General features: G+C 40.8%; 1 protein-coding gene across 6 annotated transcripts in view; it reads right to left on the reverse strand.

Annotated features, from left to right (window-relative positions):
• GNG12 (G protein subunit gamma 12) overlaps positions 1-20,942 on the reverse strand; it is a 119,329-nt gene that overhangs the window by 18,128 nt on the left and 80,259 nt on the right. Inside the window, exon 3 of one of the 6 annotated variants that reach the window (XM_063106268.1) lies at positions 10,856-10,874. The exons of the other annotated variants lie outside the window; for them this stretch is intronic. The gene's annotated coding sequence lies outside the window, so the exon portion shown is untranslated. The remainder of the gene's footprint in view (positions 1-10,855; positions 10,875-20,942) is intronic. 6 annotated transcript variants of the gene reach the window in all.

Genomic DNA, 20,942 nt, shown 5'->3' on the forward strand with positions numbered 1-20,942 from the left:
TGTGCTCTTAACCACATATGATACTTTTATAAAACAAACAAACAAACAAACAAAACACACAGTAATTGTTATTCACAGAGCCATGTGGAAGGATAGTGATTAGTCACTTTATGAGGGTAAAGGAAGTAGAGAGCAAGACTCTGTGACTGGGAAGTTCCTGGGGACCTTTCAGTGAGTGGTTTCCACAGTGTGGAAGGAATGGAGGTCCAATGATCAGGGGCTGAAGGGAGAACTATTCAGTCAGGGATGCAGGCAGTGAGTAGAGGGGAATATTTAGGGAAATCTGGCAGGGTAGTGAAGAAAAGGAATTGGACAGAATGCTTCAGGGGAGGGAGGATTGTTGGCATGAGAGCATTTTTAAAAGTAGAGGAGTCCTGAGAAATTAGGGAGAGAGTGAAGATGCTCGAAGGAGAGGTTAACTGAGAAATATGAAGGGATGAGCTTGGAAATTACGAAGAGGAGGGGCCGAGATAAGAGACGTGGGAGAGACACACAGAAGTGGAACAGCAGGGGAGCAGGGAGTGAAATAGTTCAGGCTGAGAGCTCTCTCATAGGTGAGAGAAAAAAGAAACGAATTACCTATGCAAGCAACATGAGTGAATTTCTCAGACATTATACTGAGCAAAAGAAGCCAGTCACCAAAGAGCACATCCTGTCCAATTCCATTCATATAAAGACCAAGAACAGGCCAATACCAATCTATGGTGATGAAAATTACAAGAGTGGACAGAGGGGAGTGTGATATAAGCAAGACTGGCCATGAGTTAATTGCTAATTGTTGAAGCCAGGTGACTTCAACAATTAAGTTGCATGGGGTTCATTCTACTCTTGTATATGTTTGAAAATTTTAAGAATAAAAAGTTAAAAGTAAAATTCTATGATCTTAAACACTTTGTAACATATTACACAATAATTATTAACATTATCAGTTGAGATTTGTCATTAAGGAATGGAAAACAAAAACAAAAACAAAAACAAAAACAATAAGGGCTGGCCGGTTAGCTCAGTTGGTTAGAGTGTGATGCTAATGACACCAAGGTCAAGGGTTCAGATCCCCATACTGACCAGCTACCAAAAAAAAAGAATGGATGTGTTAATTACTATCTATAATTTCCTTCTCCTGATCACAATCTACAAGAATGTCCAATGTCCACAGTGCAAAGGAAGTAACTGCCTTTTGAGGAGGCACAGATGGGATTACAACAGCCTCAGTCTGGGCACTCTGCCCATTTCACACAGCACTCAGGCTCTGGGTCACAGATGCCCAAGTTTAACTTGCCAGGAAGCATCACTTCCTGCAGGCACCCACAAAAAATGAAAGGCCCAACACTACAGGCATTACTTGCACATGCCAAAAACTGTAAAATAGGATACTTAACTTTTTCTTTCTTCCTTCATCTCACCTTCTCCCATGAAACTAAAGCAAAGAAACATGCCCTCACTACCTTTCAAACATGTCTGGACTTGAGGAAACATGTCTTTCAAACCTGTCTGGACTTTGAGGAAGAGCAAAGTCTATGGAATATCTGGGGTGACCAGCAAGATAAACATTCTGTGTTGGCCCTCATGGTTAAAATAGTTGTTTTGAGCCTCTGAGTACCTAAATGTTTATCTGTTTTCAAAAGAAAAAGGACTGAAGATATAAGAGCTTCCTACGTTTATTTCTTGTAGTTCTAAACCCATTCTCTAAAACCAAAACTGTTGATTAACTTCTTTTTAAAAAATATTACTTGAGGGAAACACAGAACAGGAAATGAAGCCAAGTCATTTAAGGTCTAAACCTCATTAGCAACATCAGTGTAATTTAAATAATGTGACATACAAAAGGTACACTTCTACTTTAGTTCATGAGTCTTATAAAATTTCACAATGTCTCCAGTTCATCTTAAGGAGTGATATAAAATTCCTTAGAAATATGAATTAACTAAAGTTCATTAGTATTTTTCTTTAAATGAGGTATAGAACTTTTAAGAAAGACAGTCAAATCAAATCATGACAACACAACCAAAAACGATTGGGAAAAGGACACCAATTTAAATATGTAGCATGTTACTACAAACAACTTGTTAAGTTTTGTTCACTTAAATTCAAGAATTTCACAAAACAAGATTGTTAAACGGAATGGATGGGAAGATTCCCATCTGAAAGCCCCCCCAAATAATTTCTATGGCTACTTTCAGCCCCATTTTTTCTGGCCAGATCTATTTGAAATATTTGGGCTTCTCTTGGTATAATAGTAACTTATCAGACCACGAGTCCCAAGAGTTGACTTTAAAACCATGGTCATCATACTCCTCCCAAATATTGATATCTACTTTACCTATCAGAGTCTCTCTGAATCTAATCTTCTACCTGATGGTGGGTTCTTGGAGGCCAAGCACCCCATATTATATAACTCTTTATATCTTCCATATGTAATACACAAAGAATAAATATATGCTGATCTGATTTATAATGAGGCCTTGGTAGGAAGTGAGAGCTTTGCAATTCTTCATAATTCATAAACAGAGGGTCAACATATTCTTGTTGCTGGGCACAAAGTGAGAACTCCATAAACATTTAGTCCAATGAAATGATGACACAGGAATCTGTGGCAGTACTTTAGGTGATTGATGACAAGGGCCTGAACCCCAACGTATGAAGATAAGAATTTCTGAAACAAACAGGAATGACAACACATTGCAAAATAATTCCTTCAGAGGATACTTTCCTAAATGTATTATCTACTGGTTAAGTCAGAGAAACTAATTGTTTAGCTCTGACTGTTCTAATTAAATATCAGTTAGCAACAACAACAAACATCTCAAAATTAAAACATAACATTTTTGCACAACTTCTTGTGTGTCTTGAGCACACTTCCACTTAAGTTTCCAAAGTACAATACTTTGTACAATCATTCCTATATTGAATCACTCCTATAAAAGGGAGGGTGATTCGGACTTTGCTTTTAAGCTACCTGCTACCTCTCGTTTCAAAAGCAGCTCCTTATCTGGTCTCTGTCCTTGGTGGCACTTTCCCCTTGTATCAAAGATGGATATAGGAAAGTACACTTTTGATGCTGTAAGCTCTGTGCAGGTCAGGCACCTAAAGCAGAGGAAGGAGACTGCTTTCCAAGGGTAATTCATCTCATGAGCAGCACTGGGTATAACATACACTTTCAAGCAAATCCTAATAGCTAATACAACAATATTACTGCCTTTTATTTACTAAAGTATTTAATTGTAAAGTTAATTAAACTTTCCTAACACTTAATATATTTAGGACTTGAACTCCTGAGAGAGATCACAGCAGATGGGCATTTAGTTTTCTGTGACCAAATAGGAGTCTCAGAAGGTTGAAGCAGATTCTATCAAAAGTCTGTCCTTGAGATATTTTCAGAAGTTCTTGAGATTCTTTGGAACACTTTTATGCATAATGTGAGTCAAAATAAATGACGTGTGTTTATGTTACATGTGGAAATTATGAGACTGATTTTAGTAGAGTGAATAAACACATGCAATTCTTACAACTAGCCATTACCTGTCAGTGTTAACATTTATAAATGAACAGATCTGGCATTCACATGATTGCTAGATGACTGTGACTTCATGGGCTGGAGGGATTGATAAATGAAAACTATTCCCAGCTGAATTCTAGGGAAACATACCTAAGTGTCACATGCAGACGCTGCCATGTGTTAGCATGTCACTCTGCCTTTACCCAATGTAGAAATCTGGTATTGTTTCTAATGTGGTAAGCTCGATATAGTAATGATGCCATCAAAAGATTGCAAATTACAAAATACTTTCTCATATACCATCTGTATTAGCGTCAACTAATTACTTCTATTTTCATTTCTACTTATGGACTTGTGTGAACCTCTGGAATTCAGCAAGCAAGCAAGATTAATAAGTAAGATATTTTTGCAGATACAGATGTAATTAGAAAAAACAATCTTTTTGCTTCACGAGACTCTCATTTCTTAGTAGCCTGTCAGGTGATTTCCCTCTTAATACTTAGTGTATTTTCACTTTTAATAATTTCACATAGATCTTAAACAGAGGAATGTATTGTTTTTTTCTCTCTTAAATAAAACCTATTTGATGATATTTTCTTAGAAGCAGATTATACCTATGTTTAAGAGGTAGGGCAGAGTGAAAGACAGAAACCACAAAGCCACAAGAAGACTGTTTCCCAGCAGGGCTGCCTTTCAGAATCACCTGGGCAGCTCTTTCAATGTACGCAGGGCCAAACCTCACCCCCTACCTCCAGAATCAGAATGTCAGGGGTAGGACCTGGTAGAAGTGCATTCTAGGAAAGCTCTGGACGTTTTTGATGTGGTTTAGAGCCAGGGTCTGGAACATGTCAGGACTGTTCAGTCACAAGGCTAAGTGAGGTCTCACTAGTTGCTCTACCTGGTAGCCTTGGACAAGTCACTTCCCCTTGCTGGATCTCAGCTTCTTTATCCTTAACAAAGGAGAACAAAATAGATGCTGTGCACCCCTTCTTTGCTTCTATCTGAACAGCACTCTGTTTCCCACTCTTCAGAACTACTCAGGCCTCAGGTTTAAGCTTTAATATTTACATATTACCATAATGATCAAGGTGGGGATTATCACTACAGTGAACTGTATAGGTGATACAAATAGCTGCATCTTGTACCTGACAGAATTATGCACAAGGGGAGGGAGAGGGGGTCAGCACTTAGCTGCTCCTGAAGCCTCAGATGACATGGCAACTGGGGACCAGCTCAAATGGGGAAGGACAGTGCAGCTTTCCTTACCAAGGTGGTTCTAAAGCAGGTAAGCTTTAGAGAAAAAATAATGTTGATGGATGTTTAAAAAATATATATATACCCACATATATAGTAAACTCTCTTTCAGCCAGAATGTTTTGGGAAAGTGTATCAGAGCAAATCAAAATTTCTGGTTGAGTTACCATGGGCAAGGGCACCATTGTTGATAATTTTCAAAGGTAACAGCATAATACACACTGAACCTGGAACATAAGAGATGGTTAAAAAGTCACCTGTGCAAAATTTTAGGATTTCAGATCTGAAAATCATGAAATTTCAGATAAGACTGAAGACCTCTTTGAACCAGTCCATTTGATGGCACTAACACTGCTAAACTGGCCTGCCCTCGTTTCAGGCCCTGGCCCTTCCTTGCGCATGTCTTCACATTTCTGACTGGCCCTGCCTGTCTCTTGGGCTGACATCTTTCCCGTTCCGAGTTTTCTAAACTCAGCTCTCTTTGAAGATGTTGCCTAGGTGCCTGTTCTTCCTTTCTCTTCTCATCCTATTCCCAAAGGCTTGCAGAGGACTCTTACATCTCTGTCTTTGGCCTCAGACCTGTTGGCAGGACCCGCACCCTCATCCAGACAGCATGCCAAGTTCTTGAACTCAAAAAGTCAGACTGCCCTTCCTCTGCACAGGAGGCCCTTCTCTGGACTCAGCTTCTCTCTCTCTCTCTGTGCTATAGAACAACTTTTATTAGAGTTACCGAGACTTCAAACCTTAGTTCTGTTTCTGAGACACCACCTTGTCCTGTCACATCCAGTCGACTGGTCCCACTGGTTCTATTTTCCTAGCAGTGCCTCGCTCTCTGGCCCCTGCCATCAACCTTTTGTTCAGGCTTTTCCTTGATATGTGTTGGGAGATGATGGCAACAGCCTTGGGTTTCTTGGTTTCCCTTGGGCTCTTCTCCACGGCTTTTGACCTGTCACTGCTGGCCATGGTCCAGTAATCCTAGATAACTAGCAAAAGCTAATTAAACAGATAGGAACAAGCCTACTGTGTGTGTGTGTGTGGGGGGGGGATGAGGAGCCCAGAGAACCGTTCCTAACTCAGCTTTCCCTTCTCTCAGTCCCTGAGGGGACTCTGCAGATTCTCAGAGCTCCCTGAAACACACCTTGAAACCACTGCTGTTAAGCCACCAGAGATACCACAGTCAGATAAATCTTCCTGAAATTCAGCTCTAATGATATTATAGCCCTCAAAAATCATCAGCTGGTTTGTGGGAATGTAAATTATAGCAGTATTCACTTAGGCAGAACATTTACATATTGCCATTCTAGTCCTCAGTGTACTCCCAACAGAAACGTGTACCTGTGTTCACCAAAAGACAGTATTAGAATATTCATAGCAGCACTATTTAAAACATGTCTCCAATGGAAACTGCCCAAATAACCAAAACAGGACCATAATGAATGACTCAATACTATACAGCAAATGGCAATGAACAAGCTTCAGAAACAGGTAGCAAGGGCTGGCCGGTTAGCTCAGTTGGTTAGAGCACTGTATTATAACACCAAGGTCAAGGGTTTGGATCCCCATACTGACCAGCTGCCAAAACAAACAAAAAACCAGGCAGCTGAGTGAAAGAAGCCAGAAGCCGGAGTGAAAAAAGAGTGCACAGCGTATGATCCCATTCACACTAAGTACAAAAAGAGGTGAGACTAATCCATGCTGTTAGACGACAGGAGCGTGGACAGCGGTTACCTCTGAAGGGGAAGGTGGCAAAGGAAACAGAATGGGACTTCCAAGTTCTGGCCATGTGTGTGTGTTTACCTTATCAATGAATCATTATTCTTGTGATTTGGGTACTTTTCTGTATAATATTATGCTTCAATAGAAAACTTAAAACAACTGTCAAATGCTACCAACTAACAGTTGAACTAAATGCAACTTTTACTGTGGCCCAGAAGCCCTTTTATATGGCTGTAATCTACCTTTCCAGTCTTCTCTCATTTTATTTGGGGGACTCTTTACCCCTACAGGGTCCAAGTGAAATGCTGTGGATATGTACATTTTCTGGGAAGAGGCATTCACAGCATTCCATAGCATTCATCAGATTTTCCAAGGGGCCTTGCAATCCAGACAAGGTAAAGAACAATCCGTCTACTTGCTGTTCTTCATGTGGTTCCTGGAATTTAACTTTGTGACTTGCTCCTTTTTTTTTTTTCTCCCCCTTTAGAAAGCCCTCCCCACTCTAACTCCTCCCCTGTTGAGATTCTACCTAGGGCACATCAGGTCAGTTCTACCACCAAAGCTCTGCTAATCTTGCAACCAAAAACTACCCTCCTCCTCCTCCACCAACCATGGCTATTTATCAGGGGTTTGATACCCTGGTAGGCACTAAGGACATACAAATAAACAACCCCTAATCTCTGCCTTCAAGGAGCTTTCTACCTAGTGGGGGGAAAACAGATACATCCACAAATAAAAGCAGCAGCATTAGAAGAAAATAAAAGAAGCATCAGAAGAGAAACAAGGTATGTCCAAGAGGAGTTCAGAGGAGTGAGTGATTCCTTCTGGCTTAGGGGAAATCTGGGCAGGCTTCAGGGAGGAGGTGGCACTGCCCTGCAGGATTTGGAGCTGGGAGGGGAGGGCATTGTACACACAGGGGAGAAATCTAATGCTGTGAAAGCCCTGAACCCACGCAGAGAAGGGAAGGTAGTTAGGTTGTCCCAGAGCAGACGCACCATGAAGAAGAGTTAGAAGGGGTGTGGGTTAGTTAAAAGGTTGGTTGCCAGACTCAGGAGTTTGAATTTGATGCTCTAGGCAACTGAAAGTCACTGAAACATTTTAAGCAGAGCATGACATGATCAGAGATGTGCCTTAGTATCTCAGATGGATTGAGATAATCTCTTCCTCCTTTGAGGGTCTAAAACACATTGTTCTGCCTCTATGGTACGTCACTACCTTTTGATTTATGGTATGGTTATTTTTGTGCTTATTTTTTTGTCTCTCCACCCTGACATGACTTAAGCTAACAGACGACAAAATGGTTTTAGTGCTAGCATACTGTCTTACACACTGTGGCACTCAGTAAACATTTACTTAACAAATGAATGTGCAGTGTTCACTTAAAATTGTTTTTAAATGAATGAGGAAAGATGGTGAGAAGATAAAAAAGAAAAAACACAAAGGATGTAATATAAATGAGCCGGACAAGTTCAGGTGTTCCGTTCAACCTTCAGATTCTATGTCTATGCCTAAATGTTCAGTATTCTGAATGACTGACATCTAGAGGAAAAAACTACAATTGCAAAGGAGAACGTTTAAAGTTCCTTAAGACTCTATATGAAGTATACGTGAGGAGTGGTGTCCCATCCTATGTTCTCAAATGAACCACTAACTATCAGTTAGGGGTGCCCTCAGAATAAAGGGATTATTATAGCAAGAGAGTCCTGTTCAATGCTTAGCACCTAGAACATGGAATCAGGGAGTCCAGCCTCACCCTTGGCCCCAATCCCAGACTTCCAGTGGATCTGGAAGGTGGGGAAAAGAGATAAACCATCCTCTCAGGTTCTTGAGTTTCTCATCTAAAAAGAGGGGGTTAAGTACTTTGAATGTGCAAAAAAAAGGTGCTCTGACTCTAAATCAAGAGAGAAAAAACCACTGCACTGGGAGAGAAATTAGCTCAGGTACTTATTGGCGGGTTCCACAGCTCATTGCAGCTAATAATAATGTTCACTCTGCTACTTTTTGTTTGTACATCACCACCTTTTACTTTTGAAGCTCTTCCACTTCTATTATCATTCCTCACCACCACCCTGTAATTAAATTACTTTGTCTGACTAACATACGAGAAAACTGAGGCAAAAGTAGACTTGATGACTTGCCCAAGGCCCCTCAGAACTGGGGAAAAGACCCAGGTTCTTGACTCTCAGACAAGGCCCTCTCCACTCGACTCATGGTCTCTGGGGGAGCAGCTTTCACAGGGAGCAGTGAAGAATCCACAGAGGTGACCAGTGATGGCAACTGTCCCGCTGGCAGTGGTACCCACTGGTGTTTGTGCTTGGGGTGGGTCCCTCCTTTTGGTCTGGGCCTGGGTGATTAAGCACTTCATCATTGCCAAGGGCAATACATGGGGAGCTGAACCTTGGAGCATCTGAGCAGCTGGTGTGGCTTACCCAAGGGAGGGTGTGGGAAAGGAAAAGCAAAACTCATACCATCTGCAACTGCACAGGCTCCAAAGCCACACACTGCATGGCCCAGTTCAGTGTGTCCCGTGCAGTGCTGGCTGCCACTGGAATTGGCCCATTTTCTGGTTTGAGTTTCCTTCCTTCCTCCTTACTGCAAAGACCTCCTGCCAGTCAGGTAACACCCATTACTAGCCACCACTATTTAGTTTAGCCCTATTTTTGGAGCTAGCTCAGGGTGTTTGCCATTTCTTCTTTTTTTAAAAATAAAAGAATATGTCAAAAAGTTCAAATACGTGCATGTGAATAGACTAAAAAGTTAAACCTCTTTCCTTCTAATTTCACTCCAAAGGGGTAAAGTACTGTCAATAGTCTTTTTCTTTCCTTCCACACCTTCTGGCCTTTACAAACACAAACATACACATGGTGGGATCATAATTACATACAGTTCGGCAAATTGCATTTTTCATTCAACAATAAACATATCATGAACAACCAGCCTTGCCCATACAGAGGGTTGTTGTATTTTTCTAATTTTAATTTCTCATTTTGAGACATCTAAGAGGAAACAGAAAAAAACAAAAAGACCAACTTAACAAATCCCAAAAGTCAATTGTGAAAATGAGTAAATTCCTGCAATTGCTCTCCTTCTCCCCAGTGGAATTCCCCTAAACCATCCGGGAGTCAATGCAGGACCAACTTCAGAACATGCAGGGGAGGAGAGGAGCAAAACCCAACCAAATGATATCTACCTGTTGCAGGACTTTCCCATAAGTGGCCCCAGCCCAGAAATTGAGTCTGCAGAACTGTAGGGCTCCTCATCCTGCACCTGTTCCCCCTGGAGGAGCTGCCTGGAATAGAGGAGTTGCTTGCGACAGTCACAGGTGATGGGCAGCGGCAAGTTCAGTGGAAGCGCAGTGCTTTGCCATTGTTTCCCTTATGAAATCCAAGTCCCGTGGTTTGCAAGGGCAATTGCCTTGCTCAAATACAGGGAACTTGAGCTCCTGTCTCACCCAAATGTTCTTTTTGCAGATGCTGCCGGTGGCCACCCACAGTGTGTGGCTAACCCTGATAGCTGTCTCCTGTTCCAGGAGGAGTGCATGCTAATACTAACTGAAGGGCAGAGACCTACTGCCTAGACCTGAGCGCAGGTCTGGGCTGCTATCTGGAGCGACCAGATGGTGAGGGGCAGAGAGAGACACGGCAGCTAGAGACAGCACCAGAGGAAAGGGGTGGGATGTGCTTCCTCCCTGATATGTTTTCTTAAGACCCATGAAAAAGCATTTTTTTTCATGGCTGTGGCCTGACCCCACAGGTAGCAAATGTTTTGATTCCTTCTGCTGCATTTAGAACATTAAGTACTTCTCTATGTGCACAACAGTGTTCTCTGTTCTTTAGATGCACTATTAATTTAGTTATAACAATCGCCCCATGAGAGAGTGTTATATGTTCCCTGTTACACAGATGGGGAAAGTGAGGCATAGGAAGCTAAATAATTTACCTAGGGAGTAGATGACATCTAGCGAGTAGTAACCTAGGGACTCTGGCTCTAAAGCCCATCCACCTAACCATCACACTACATTTCTTCTTAGATTAGTGTGATGTTTCTCAAAACGTCTTACAATTTAATCAGTATATATGGAAATAGGGTTCCATATCATATATATTTTTAAAAGCCATAGTTCGAACAAAGATAAGCAAGCTTCTTTCATGCAAGACTTCTCAGGGTCTTTCCTACATTAAGATGCACTTATGATCTGCAAGAGGCACATGGTTTGCAGCACTTCCCCAAATTACTTGAACACGGAAATGTTTTCCTAGGAACATCTTAATGAGATCAGTGTTCTGCTGACCACACTGAGTAAATGCTGGCAAAGGGAGATGTTAGGAACACGGCATGACTTCTGATTCTTGTCATTTAATTAATTGTGTGTCTTTTGAAATTGCTTACCTTAAGCCTGTCTTCATATCTGCAAAACAGGAATAATAGTAATAGTAACTACATCTCATGGAACTGTTTGAAGATTAAATGCATATATAACGTTAAGATAGTGCCTGACTCTAATCATCCAATAAGTAGGAGCTATTATAATGATTACAAAGAATACAAAATAATTTAAGAATAAAGGAATTACGAGAATTTAATTAAAAGGAGCAGAGAATCACTGCAAATAATACAACCTCTGAGTGATCTTCACTAACAACAGTTCCTGTCAGAAAAACATGAAAAATTCTTACCTGAAAGAAAACCCTAAAGTATCTCAGAGTGCATTACCATTCTAAGAGAAGGAGAAACAGGGAAAGTATTTTTTAAAAAGTAGCTCAGACAAAAAGTTTCTTTGGCAAAGAAGATCCTATGATACTGTAACATTTGCAGAACAAGGATATGGGCCAATTTCCTGAGTGCCAAACCAAGCTGAGCCATCCTTCACAAGGGAAAGAGCCAGGTTCTGGACGCAGTATGCTTGGGGAAAGGAGGGAGATACATGCTAACTTCTTGGGGGTAAATTCCCATCACTGAATTGAAAATGCTTAGCATCAACAGGATGTCATCCTGTTCCTGTCTTATGAAGTGACTCATGCATCTGCCATTTCGCTTGCAGCCACTGTGGGAGAAGAGCTAGAGGACTTTGTTCATCAAGAACCCTGATCCACAAAAGGCAGCTGCTACAGCTTGACACAACACTCTCCCGCCCCAACCTTCTCATCATACCCACCAAACTTGAGAGTTCACAGAAAAACAAACAAAAGACCCAAAAAGTCCCACCGAGCAGCAGGAGGGAGAAGGCTGCAGCAGCAGGCTACTGTTTCTGGATGCTACAGTGGAAGCCAAGAGCGTAGCCCAGGGCTCTAGGACCCAGGGCACCTGAAGCAATTTGCTCGCAGTGGGCCAGAGCAGCTCTAAACACCAGACCTGCTTCCTGTTGTGCAACCATATAAATGAACCTTGTGCTGGGCCCAGGGCCCAGTTGTGCCACGTGGCAAGGACATGTGAGTAGTGAAGCCACCAGGGCAGTCTCATGCTCTTGATGCCAGGAGCAGTGGCCCCTCGCAGGCACGGCCTCTGCCAGGACTACCATCCATGTGTAGGGACAGACAAGTCCCTGGCAAGCACAGTCTGGGAAAGACAGGGGCCAGGAACCTCAGGAGATGGGGACAGAGCTGGAGGATGATTAAAACTCAGAGAGTTGGACTTCAGGCTGAACTCAGAATGGTTTCCTTGGGTTACTTCTCAGAGTCAGCCTCAGTTTCCTCATGTCTAAGATGCAAAGGATGCATCATTTCTCAGGGTCTTATCTGTGCAGGCTCCAAATGTGTGTGCTGTCATGTTCATGGCAATGCTGGAACTCACTCCCCATTTTGCAGATGTGTAAACTGAAGCTTGGAGGAGTGAGTGAGCATGGCCAACATCCACAGAGGTTCTAAAGTTGTGGAGCCAGGATTTGAACTGACAATTGTGAAAATTCAGATGTGCCCCCTCCTGAAATTCCACATAGGCTTCTAAGGTTTCCTAAAATGATGTTTGCAACTAAAACCGAGTCTTAATTTTTGACCTGAGCATTACCCACTTGGTAAATTATCACTGCAAATTAAAAATCTTACTTTCATCCACCCTTCTTGGGCTACTTATTCTTTTGCACTGCCAAGTAGAATGTGCTTAGGGAACTGGAAATGGATTTTAAAATTAGCTAAAGCAAAGTCTAATTATAATTCTCATATTAAATCATTAACAAAATAAATCACTAATATGACTCCATAGCCAAATATAAAAATTTCTGTTCTAAGGCAATAATTCATTTATTGGTCTGAAAAAAGTTGGTACGGAAAGACAGAACAGGCCCATGGATGGTGGAAAGAGCTTTGGGCCAAGGGTCAAGAGACCTAAGGTCTATCTGGGCCATTGTTAGTTAATTGTGTAATTTATGCTAGTCACTTAATCCTCCTCCCCTTCCCTTTCTGCATCAGTAAAACAAAGGGCTTGGATTAGATCAGTGTTTCCTACCCTTTTCAATACGAACACTTCTTTTAATGTACAAACACATACTAGATTCTCTCCCCTCCAAGGACAGTTTTCTTTTGGAGTCTGGGTTATGAGAATACATAATAACAAAAAATTAACAGAAATATTCTATTTTATTAACTGGAACAACATCTTCATATGCTTAAACAAGAGTACTGCCTTTATGTTTAAGACATTATTATGCAGTTTACTGTCAATGTGTGGCTCCTATAAACATTCTCTCACCCTTTGCAATAAACTGTCCACTCTCTTTACTATTCTTTGCCTGTAAATTTCAAACCTTTGTATTAAATGATCTCAGTTTCCTTTAAGTGTTAAGTTTGATTTTATCATGAGCCAATTATTTCTAAGAAACTACACACCAGTTTTCAAGTTTTTATTTGGAATAATAAAGCAAATTTTCAGTTAGTGATCTGATTTTGCACCAAACTGCACTTATTGTGCAAGAATAGCCACAGATTAATTTATTCATCAGACATACACTGAATGCTTGTGCTAAGTATATAGAGGTGAATAAAACAGGGACAGTCACTGTCTTCACAGATCTTTGGTCTACATCAAATCTTTATCACATCACTGAACACTCCTTCTTCTGTTTATCTCCAGCCTCAACTTCCCCCTGGAGCTCCAGTCTCTAATCTCCACCTGCCTGCTCCGCATCTCCACTTGGATATCTAAAATGCACCTCAAACTTAACATGTGTAAAGCAAACCTCTGGATTCCTCTCCCAGTGCCTGCCAAAATCTCTCCTCTGCTGGCATTCTCCATCCCTCAAATGGCAACATCATTCACCCAAATGCTCGGGCCCAAAAGACTTCCTGTTTTGAGATCCTTTCCCTCAGGTGATATCTGTAGATAGTTGATTGCAGGGATCAGTATAGTTTTAATTCAATGTAAGTTTATTGAACACCTACTATGTGCCAGCCCCCACATGAAGATATAGGAGAAAGAGAGAGCAGGCTGCTATTGCATAGGAGCGGAAAAGTGTTGTATGGGGATGTACTCAATGTTGGGAAATCACAGAGCAAAGGAGCACCAACTAGTCCCAGGCATCAGGGACAGCCTTTCGAAAGTAATGTTTAAGATTTACACCTTCAAAGGAAGAGCCCACTTCAAAGTAGTCTACTTGGAAGGTTAGGGATTCACTCCAAATGACCCTCTCATTACTCAAAATATCTGACAAATGAACATCAGTGGTGAGGGAAGTGTTGTTTCCACTCCTACAAGCCAGAGCAAGTCAGAGCTGGGCCAGACCCAGACACAGTGAGTTCATATATCTGAAGACCATTAGCTCAGTCGGTTAGAGCGTGGTGCTGATAACACCAAGATCCAGGGTTCAATCTCTGTACTGGCCAGCCACCACCACCACCACCACCAACAAAAAAATCGGAGACCAAATGACCTGCTTAGTCTAAGCCTAACCCAGCCATAAAGCCACTGTGAAACTGAAACTTAACAATGGGCCAATAAGTAGTTATAACTCTATTTTAAAGCCACTTTTCAGTGCTTTTTAAAAAGCATGAAATGTTCATATCCTTTCACCTAACCCAGGAAATTTATCCTAAGGAAATAATCCAAAGTATGTGCATGGAGATATTTACTAAAGTATTATTCATTAAAAAATTGAAAATGAAGGGCCAGCCCCGTGGCTCACTTGGGAGAGTGTGGTGCTGGTAGCGCAGAGGCCGTAGGTTCTGATCCTATATAGGGATGGCCGGTGTGCTCACTGGCTGAGCATGGTGCGAACCACACCACGCCGAGGGTTGTGATCCCCTTACCGGTCTAACTAACTAACTAACTGACTAACTAACTAACTAACTAACTAACTAGAAGGAAAATAATAAAAGTTCACAAAATACAGAAATGGATAAATTATGGCATGTCAGCCGGATGGAGCATTCTGTACCATTGAAGGTATAATTTTTGGAGACAGTATTGCTATATAAAATATGTTTAGCATATTACATTAAGTAACGTATTATATGAAATCATATAATTTTACTTGTGATTCTCATAGGTATATAAAAATTATATACGAAATGCACAAAGAGTATGCAGAACATACAAAACTAAAGTTAATCGCTAGACAGGACTATGAATGCTTTTTTACTACTGTTATTTGAGTAACAAAAACAATTAAAATATAACAAGTCTCCTATGTTTATATTATGTTTAGAGAGGTCTGCAAATTACAGCCAGTGGGCTAAATCCAGTCTACTGTTGATTTTTATAAAATAAGTTTTATTAGAACACAGTCATGCCCAATCTATGTATTATCCTTGGCTGCTTTTGCTCTATAACGGCAGAATTGAGTAGCTGTGACAAAGATCATACGGCCCCCAAAAGCCTAAAATATTTTCTACATGGCCCTTTACAGAACAAGTTTGCTAACTCCTGATTTAGTGTAAGGAAAAGACCATGCTTCATTCCAGAAGCCCACCACATACATAACTGAAGGTCTGTGTCCCTCCAAAATTCCTAATAGAAATCCTAACCCCCAAGGTGATGGTATTAAGTGGTGATTTAGCTCATGAGGGTATAGCTCAAGGTAGCTCAGTGGCCCTTCTACCATGTGAGAAAGCAGGCCCTCACCAGACACTGAATATGCCAGAGCCTTGAACTTCTCAGCCTCCAAAACTGTAAGAAATAAATGTTTGTTGTTTATAAGCCATCCAGTTTATGGGATTTTTGTTATAACAGCTGAACAGCCTAAGACAATAACCTAGCAAGTATTCCATGAATATGGATGAATGAACAGAGAATCATGTTTTATACTTTCATCTACTAGTTCTTAAAAAACAAAACCAAGGAATAAACTAACTACTCCTCAATAAACTCCTCACTGTTTGTTTCCACTTCAACTTGGATATGAAGGTCATTCATTAATCAGATAGCTTATTAGTTTATTATCTAATGTGAACCTCAGTTCATTTTCATAAAATACAGATTCAGAAAAGGAGACAGAGAAATGCTTCTTACATTAAAGATTTATGCTGAGAACTGAAAAGCATTTCCTACAATTTGAGGGCTTTGTTTGCTTTCAAAAGCTTCTCTGGCCTCTGGGAAGAATAAACAAGTCAGAGTTCCTGGCTATTGCGGCTGATCGCACACCTGGACTTCACAGCCACCACCTTCTTGTGTAAAGTCACTGACACGTGCAGACGACAGGAACTTTTCTTCTCAGCTGTTCCTTATTGCCCTACAAAAATGCATTGATCTGGAAGAAAGTTCACCATATTCCATCCGACATCCCTAACAAGTTACCTGTGCTGTTAACTGCCTGGCATCTGTTTCCTCCGTCTGCCAAGAGGAAAAGGACAGCTCATTCTCAGAATCTGGTGGGGCCAGGATCACCCCAAACAGAAACTGACAGCCAAAGCTACAAATCGCTCTTTGATTCCAACAATCTTAGAGTGTATAACAATTGAACTGTTTGACATTAGAATAAACTATTTAAAGTATTGTATAAATTAGGACAAATTTAAAAATCAGATCAAGGAAGTAAAGTCTAAGTCAAAAGTCACAAACTGGCAGGTGGAGGGCTGAAGTTGGCTTGCAGACCTGTTTTAGTTGGCCCACAGAGAACTATCAAAAAAAAAAAAAAAATAGAGCCAACATTTAGAAATTGGAAGTTTTCACATAAAAATCCAGATTTCTGGCTTTTTTATAGAGAGCACATTCCCTCGTGGCTGCTCAGCTAGGGCTTAGTAGCAGGTGTACTCCAGGACAGGCCCTGGCCTCACTCCCTGCAATGCTGTGCCTGCTTGGGTGCTGCAGGCATCTGAAATTGAGACCATGAGGTAAGCCATCTTTATGGAAAGTTGTTCCAATGTTTCAAGCTCGTGATGAGACCAATGACAAGTTTAGGAATCAAAAACTTGAAAGTGCTGAGACTGAATTTCAGTTCTTTTTGCTTTTCCACTTAAAGGAGGTATGAATGAGGTTGGCAGATTCTCTAACACTCTTCCAGAAACTACTTAAGGATTCACATCACAAAAAAGACTCATCCATCATAATGTGCATTAATTGATTAATATTAAGGAATGTTTTATTCTCATGATCCCAGTCTCTGTTTATTTCCCCTGACCTACACTAAAACTACCTAATCTTTAATCATTTAATATGTGTTAGACATCTTCTAGAGGCAAGCCACAATGCTACAGACTCACAAAGAATTCAGGAATGCTCTGACCCCAAGAATTTGGAAATCCAGCTAGAAGGAAACTCCCACACGCTCAGCACTTTCATTCTCACAACTACTCTACAAGTATGATTATTATCTCAGAAGAGGAATAAATTTGAGGCCTGGAATGATAGGTATAAGAAGCTGAAGAAAAATAGTGCAGAACAGCGTGTATAAAGTGACATACATTGGGCCGAGCCCGTGACGCACTTGGTAGAGTGCTGCGCTGGCAGCACGGCAACGCTCCCGCCGCGGGTTCGGATCCTATATAGGACTGACTGGTGCACTCCGGTCACCGAAAAACGACAAAAAAAAAAAAATAATAATAAAATAAAGTGACATACATTATCTAAACAAAAAACGAAAAAGAAAGAAATTTTTTATTATAAAGTCACTAAATTTCAGTGAAAGATCACTGGCAAATTTTACCATTTGATTGGTCTCTACATCTGAGATTTCAATTTTCCATTTTTGGGAACATACAATGATTTTTGGTGGTACACAGAGGTACATTCTCTGTTTTACTAGAAATAGCTAATACTTATTTTAATGTAAGAAAAAGATAGATAATTACACACCACACTATATTTGATTTTATATTGGTTTTATAGATGATATTGCTTGAGACAAGGCTAAATTAAAAAGCAAGTTAATTTAAAATAGATTTAAATAAAAATAGCAAACATTATTAGATGGCATGCAGGTCTAATAAACACTCTGACGGTGATATGCAAAATTATTAGGAGAGTAAAGATGCAAGCTGTCTACTTGCTAATCAGGAAGAATAAACGTTTCTGACGACTTAGTACAAAATTCACAGTAACACTGGATTCACTAACAACAGCATTCCTGGGTAAAGTCTGTTATCAACACTGGATTCACTAACAATAGTACTCCCAGGTAGAGTCTGTTATTGAAGCCACCTTCCTGGATCTGCAGACTAGTAGGGAAGGAGTGGAGTAGAGGTGGCTGAGAGAGAATGAAATGCTGTGCTGTGTAGTGTTTTAGAAATTTGAACCTTGAATTCTAAGCATCAAAATTTAGTATGTACTGAACCTAGTATTTGAAGCAGAGTAAGGTTTTCCGTGCCATTGTTATCCAGGCAGGCAAAATAAACAAAATAGTCAAATGAAACAAAATGCAATGCATTTTTTGTTAAAACAATAAAAAATGCACCTAATCCAATGTTTCCATACAGCAAATGATAGCGATTTTTAAAATTTGCTTCCAACACAGCCTAAGGCCACAGAATGATATAGTGAAACCCAGATAAGGCTGGATTAGATAAGGACCAGAACAGGCCAGAATTCCTTTGCATATAGGGATCCTTTGCAAAGTGGGACCCCAGGGACACAAGACATTGTAGGTTCACTTACATTTGCCTTTGTTTGAATTTGCTTCTTGACCCCTTAAAAAAAAGCTCTATCTAAATTCATGACATATATTTTTAAAACTTCAAAACACTCAAAGAACAATTAACATAGACTGCTATAAATGCTTGAGATATTTCTATATTTCTATTCATCAATAAGCTGAATTGTGTTTGCAAATTACAGGTAAATTAGGAGGTGGGCCAGTCATCCAGCTTTTTTCAAGGGTATTGGTCTCTAAGAGACTTGGGAACATTAGTGAGATGTTAAAAACAATTTTCTGGAAATATATAATAATGATGAAAATGGTAATTTTTTTGTCAATAGAGAGTACTGAAAATGGTCAGTAGAAATAATGTAATAAGCCACTTGGGTGTGTTTGTGTGAGTGTGTGTGCGTGCACAAGGGGAGTGGAAGGAGATCCCCAAAGGGCATTGTTTGAATGATGATGATGATGATGATGATAATACTAAAAACAATCCTGACAGTATTCATTGGGCACTTACTATGTTCCAGGCACTGTGCTAAGTGTTATACAAGGACTATCTGATTTAATCTTCACACTAACCCTATGAGAGGGTACTATGATCATTCTCACTTGATGTATGGAGAAAGTAGGGCACGAAGAAATTAAGTTGGAGCTAGTAAGTCACAGAACTGGGATCTGACCCTGGATGTATCGACTCCAAACCATTCCTCTTAAATTCTGGTCCCTCGGCTGCTTTTTAAGCAAGAATGGTTCCAGTTAAGCAGCAGCATTTTGTGCTGCTAACTGCTGTAGTGAGTCTGGAGCCCAAGTGGAAATTCTCATGTATCCAAGGAAAGGCAGACCTACCCCTGGTGTTTCTTCTCCACTGTGCTCCACACTGTGCTCAGGCACTTCTCTAAATCATTGATTTTCAGACAGGTAAGGAACGTTTGGCTTTTCCTTTCCAACTTGGGTCTGCTGGGAGAAAGGCTCCTGCAAAGAAGTGTGGCTGTTTTGCATTCTGAGGTGGTGACCAGAGAATACACCTCAACATTTACAAGCGTATCCATGGAGTGGGCCTCAAGAAGCATGCCCTGACGGTACTCAAAGAGATCCAGAAATTTGCCATGAAGGAAATGGGGACTCCAGATGTGCACATTGATACCAGGCTCAACAAAGCTATCTGGGCCAAAGGAATAAGAATGTACCATACCCTACCATGTGTGGTTGTCCAGGAAAAGTAACAAGGATGAACATTCACCAAACAAGCTCTCTGCTTTGGTTACCTATGTACCTGTTACCACTTACAAAAATGTGCAGTCAATGTGCATGAGAACTAACTTCTGATTGTGTGTGTGAGAAGGAGTGCCAGTTTGTAGTTGGCTGAGAGAGCATATCTTAGTCCAGCTCTATGAAAACAGATAGACGAAGGTTCTAGAATGATGCATATATAACCGCTACCCATTGAGCAGTTGCTAGGAGGACTCAGGTGTTTTTGTGAAAGGTCATGTATATGCTCTCTTTCTATCCTCACTACAACCCTACAGAGTATGCATTAGTCCATGTTACAGATGGGAAGAGTGAGTTTCAATCGTTTGTGCCAAATTACACACCTGGTAAGCAGTGGATCCAGAATTTGGATCTAGGCTGGTCTAGCTCCAAATCCTCTGTCCCTACTAGCATTATCCCCTAAGGGAGTATGTGAACCTATTTAAAACAACTGCCAAGAGTAGTTGCTAAGTTCATAGACTGGAGCCAGACTGTCTGGGTCTGACCAGCTCTGCCACCTATCTGCTATATGACTGAGGGTAAGTCACTTATTTTCTCTATGCCTCTTTCCACATCTGTAAGATGAGAATAATAATTGAACCTATCCTATTGGGTTGTATTCAGGAATGAATGCATTAATATTAATATTAATATTAATATTAAGTGTTTAGAACAGTGCCAGTGTTTGGCACATGGTAAATATTTACATGTGTGAAATAAATAAAGCATAAAACTCTTTTATGTGGGCACCTATACACAGATGGCAAATAAAGCAGGGTAATGGATGTATTGTCAATGGAAAATGTATATAAATCAGCTGTCCCAGAGGCTGATGCGGCAAGCCCACCACAAACACTGGCTGTGGGAGCCAGTAGCTCTCCATTGGAACTTTTGAACTGAAGGACGCATTTGGAAAAGAATCCTAGGCTTTAGCCCCAGATCTGACATGAATTAGCTGTGTGATTTGGAAAAGGCATTTCACTCTCTGGGCCTCGTTTCCTCCCACGCTAAAAGCTGGCCCCACATGACAAGGCAGCATGGCACAGGGAAGGAAAGAGCCCAGAAATAAGCCCAAGAACCCACATATAAGTTCTACAACTTTGGAGAAACTGTTTCGTTTCTTTGAGTTTCAATTTCCTCTCTTCTAAAATGAAGAAAATAGTTCCCGCCTTCCAATTTCACAGAGTTGGGAGCAGGTAAGAAAGCAAATGTGAGAGGCTCTCTGCA

The sequence above is a fragment of the Cynocephalus volans genome, chromosome 8, assembly GCF_027409185.1.
Source record: "Cynocephalus volans isolate mCynVol1 chromosome 8, mCynVol1.pri, whole genome shotgun sequence".
In the NCBI taxonomy this organism is placed as follows: domain Eukaryota; kingdom Metazoa; phylum Chordata; class Mammalia; order Dermoptera; family Cynocephalidae; genus Cynocephalus; species Cynocephalus volans.